This window comes from Bos taurus, chromosome X (genome assembly GCF_002263795.3).
Source record: "Bos taurus isolate L1 Dominette 01449 registration number 42190680 breed Hereford chromosome X, ARS-UCD2.0, whole genome shotgun sequence".
NCBI lineage: Eukaryota > Metazoa > Chordata > Mammalia > Artiodactyla > Bovidae > Bos > Bos taurus.
In genome coordinates this window covers 2079949-2084342 of record NC_037357.1, presented here as the reverse complement: position 1 = coordinate 2084342, position 4394 = coordinate 2079949, and the positions used below count along the sequence as shown (strand labels likewise).

The window sequence follows — 4394 nt, the reverse complement described above, 5'->3', positions numbered from 1 at the left end:
GAAAAACAGTCAAATTCATCTGAGTCTACTGTTGCTTTCTGTGAATCTAAGATGAAAGGTGTGTAGTCTCTGATCAAAGGCAAAAGACTTGAGTGAGTTGCCTGAAACCTGTCAAGGTGCCAACACATAACAGGGGGAGCTGTCTGACCCTCAGTGTTTAAGAAAGATCAAGGATGCGGTGGATGTGGGCCATGGCAGAGCTGAAGTGGAAGATGTACCCAGAGGGAGATAGGCAGCTTGGAGCTGGACTGGCTTGAGTGCGGGAGGCCAGAAACTTGCAGAAAGGCTTAGCAGGGATGCCTGAAAGCACTGAGGAGGATCCTGGTCCTAGTCCTTCTGGAATGCAGGGAACACATAGGCATACATAGGAATTCGTGTCCAGTCCACCCTCAGCAGCTGCTGCTTCTTGGCCTGAGAAACAGACCTCAGGGAGGCTGGGGCCATGCCCTGGCACAAGAATGAGGGAACTTCAAGTCTCCTGGCCAAGGTCTCAGAATGCCTGTGTCCTTCAGGATTGTCGCCCAGGTTTTCCACCTCATTTAATGTTAAAGTTATACACGAAGGCTCTCCTTCTAAACTGGGCTGTTCTGGGGACAACATCAGCTCTTTGATTCACTGGAAGCCAGTTGCTATGGTTCCACAAAGTTCATATGTTGAAATCCTAATCTCCAAGGTGATGATGGTATTTGGAGGTGGAACCTTTGGGAGGTGATCTGGCCATAAGAACCTTCACATGCAGGTGGGCTCGGATTTGAAAATAATGGCTATGCTGCTTAGGCGCAGCCTAAGGCTGGAAGATGTAAAGACTGAATCTCCCGAGAACCCCACCTCAGTTCTGTGGGCCAGACAGGCCCTTGTGGCGTTCTAGTCGAATGCAGAAGAAATGAGTGAGCCCAATCATCAGTCAGAGACAAGCCTGGGATCACCCAGTCTACAGGAGGGGCCAGGCTTGGGGTCCCCTTGAAAGCAGCTGGAACCAGACTCAGTTTCCCCCCAGGGTCAGGGAGATCCAGGCCTGGAGTTGCCCCAAAGCCAGCAGAAGTCAAGTCCTGAATTCCACCAACTTCAGTCAAAGCCAAGTGAGGACTCACCCAAGTTCTCCCAGGACCAAGATGAAGCAGACTCGGAATTGCACAAGAATAAGGAGGAGCCTATCCTGGGGTCCCCTGATATCAGTTGCAGCCAGGCTCAGGATCACTAGAGCCTTACCTAGGTCAGCATCTCTGGGTCCTGAGCCCTCGAAGCCACTACAGGAGCTGACACCCCAGTTGCCCGTCTACCAACGGGATCAGTAGGAGCAGAGCAAGCTAGCTCCAGCCAGGCAGCCGGCAAGAGAAGGCCTCACACCAAAGAAGTGAAAAAGTTCTTCTGCCCAGGCCCCTGCGTCCAAGAAGCCGAAGGAGGAGGAGGTTCCTATAATCCCAAAGGGGAAGTGCAAGTCTGGGGCGGGTGTGGAAGGACCGCTCAAAGAAGAGGTTCTCCCAGATGGTTCAGGACAAGCCCCTGCGCACATCCCGGCAGCAAAAGATGAAAGACCGGCAGGAGAGGAAGCTGGCCAAGGACCTTCCCAGCACCTGGAGGAGGAGAAGGAGCGTCGCTGCAGGGAGAACTTGAAACGCCGCCTGGAGGAGGAGCGGGAGGCAAAGATCGTCCAAGTGATTCCAAACCCTGCCAAGCTCAAGCGGGCGAAGAAGCAGCAGCTGGAATCCATTGAGAAGCCAGACACGCTGACCCAGCTGCAGAAGCCACCACCTCAGTGGCCGGCAGCCGAGATCTGAGCTCAGGACAGCCGAGGCCTTCTGTGGCCAACCACCGTCTCCACATGGCAGCTCTCGGGGCACTGGCCACATGCCTCTGCTGACCCGGCAGTCCGGCTCCATGGCTCCCAGACAGGGGCGCCACCCGAGTCGGGGCTCTGAGCCTTCAAAGGACTGGCGGGCAGGTCTCCGTGGAGAAGGGGGAGCCTGGAACCTCGCAGACTGGAGGTGGGAAGAGGGTCAGTCTCCTCCTCCCCACTCACATGCCCCTTCCTTTCCAAGTGACTTCAAACCAAGAAGAGTAATTTCTGGTTCCTCAGGGAACTGATGACTGGAGGGGTGACTCCCCAGAATGTGTATGCTCTGTCTCAGGGTCCTGGGTCCAACCCAGACCAGGAGGCCAGAGTCAAGTGTCAAGCTCCCCCCACCCCCACCTTCCCAAAGGCTGCTTTTGGGTCTCTCTGCACCCCACTGACCCTGTCACCCAGCAGACTGAATCCGGCTCCACCACACTTCTTAAAACTTAAGGTTAAAATGGGGAGGTCGCAAGGCACAGGGTCCCTCCAGCTCCCCTTTTCCTGCCCCAGACTCTGCAGAAGCCACTCCCCCCCCACCACCTGAGTTCTGATTAACTCATTACATCCAGTCTCCAGCAGAAATCTGTATGGAACACCAGCTGTGTACAGGCACAATTCTAGGTATCAGGGAATACAGACAAAAGTTACTGCCTTCAAGGAGCTTTCATTCTGCTGGAGAAAACATAATAAACAATAAAGTATATAAAAAAAAGAGCCCTCACGAATGGGATTCAGTTCAGTTCAGTTCAGTCGCTAAGTCGTGTCCGACTCTTTGCGACCCCATGAATTCCAGAATGTGAATCGCAGCACGCCATGCCTCCCTGTCCATCACCAACTCCCGGAGTTCACTCAGACTCACGTCCATCGAGTCAGTGATGCCATCCAGCCATCTCATCCTGTGTCGTCCCCTTCTCCTCCTGCCCCCAATCCCTCCCAGCATCTGAGTTTTTTCCAATGAGTCAACTCCGCATGAGGTGGCCAAAGTACTGGAGTTTCAGCTTTAGCATCATCCCTTCCAAAGAAATCCCAGGACTGATCTCCTTTAGAATGGACTGGTTGGGATTAGTATCCTTATAAAAAGAAGTCCCAGAGACCTAGCTTGTTCTTTCTGTTATGTGAAGACACAGAGAAACACAGCAAAGAAGGAAGACAGGAACCAGTACCTTGGACTTGGACCTCCCAGCCCCCAGAACTGTGAGTAATTAATTTCTGTTGTTTGTTTGGTTTATTTCATTGTATTGAAGTATAATTGATTTACAGTGTTGTGGTAGTTTCTGGTGTACAACGAAGTGGTTTAGTTTTATACATATTTACTGTTTTTAAGATTCTTTTCCATTATAGTTTATTGCAAGATACTGAATAGTTTCCTGTGTTATACAGTAGGTCCTTGTTGTTTATTTATTTTTGTTTATTTTATATATAGGGAAAATGTTAGTCACTCAATCGTGTCTGACTGTTTGTGACCTCATGGACTATAGCCTCCATGGAGTTCTCCAGGCAAGAATACTGTAGTGGGTTGCCATTCGTTTCTCCAGGGACTCTTCCTGACCTGGGGATTAAACTAGATCTCCCATATTGCAGGCAGATTCTTTACCGTCTGAGCCATCAGATAAGCCCTTTTTATACAGTAGCTTGTATCTGTTAATCCTAAACTCCTGATTTATCCCTCCCCCCAAATTTCTGTTGTTTATAAGCCACCCAGCCAGTGATATTTTTTACTAAGACATCAGCCATCTCCACTGACCCCTTCTTCACCACCGTCACTTCCTCATCACTTAAGCCAGAAAAATCTGTTCAGTATTTTGATGCCACAAAACGGAATGGTGGGTTTCTTGTGGAATCACCCCTCCAAAATAATATATAGCAGACCTCAGATAATGTCATGAGAATCTAAGTGTTTCCTGTGGTTTTCTAGTGCTTTTACAGAACTTTGATAAGTACATTTTCAAATGGTTTTCTTTCTGTTTTTAAAATATTTCTGTTCGAGTTTTTCTTTACAAGGAAAACTGTCCCTGTATGTAGATCATCTGATTGTTTATGTTGAAAATTCCAGGGACTCTACAGTGCAATACTAGAACTAATAAATGATCTTAGCAATGTCATAGGATCCAAGGTTAATATAGAAAAATCTCATGTATTATATATACTAGCAGGAAACAATTGGAAAATGAAATTTTTACAAATCTCATTTATGGCAATACCAAGAAACATAAAATAACTAGTAATTACTTTAACAAAAGACTATCAACACCACTCTGATGAAAACTATAAAACATTGCTGAGAGAAATTAAATTAGATGAAACCGAAATAATTGGAAAGGCATGCCATGTTCACAGATTGAAGGCTCAGAATTGTTAAGATAGCCGTTCTCTCCAAATTGAATTCTAGATTCAAAGCTATCACAGTCAACATCCATGCAGGTCAAGTGAGCTGTGGGAGAAATCCTAAGGAGCCAAGGCCCCAGCCCCCCAGTGGAGAAGCAGAGGGGAGTGGTGCCTGCAGCCTGGGCTGCACCTGGATCCTGGTAGAGGAGGCGTTCAAATGCACTGCTGTCCGATA

The 4394-nt window shown here is 48.5% G+C and overlaps 1 pseudogene; it reads left to right on the top strand.

Annotated features, from left to right (window-relative positions):
* The first annotated feature begins 728 nt into the window (after positions 1 to 728).
* LOC616185 (coiled-coil domain-containing protein 86-like) lies at positions 729 to 1862 on the top strand (annotated as a pseudogene).
* Positions 1863 to 4394: the final 2532 nt, after the last annotated feature.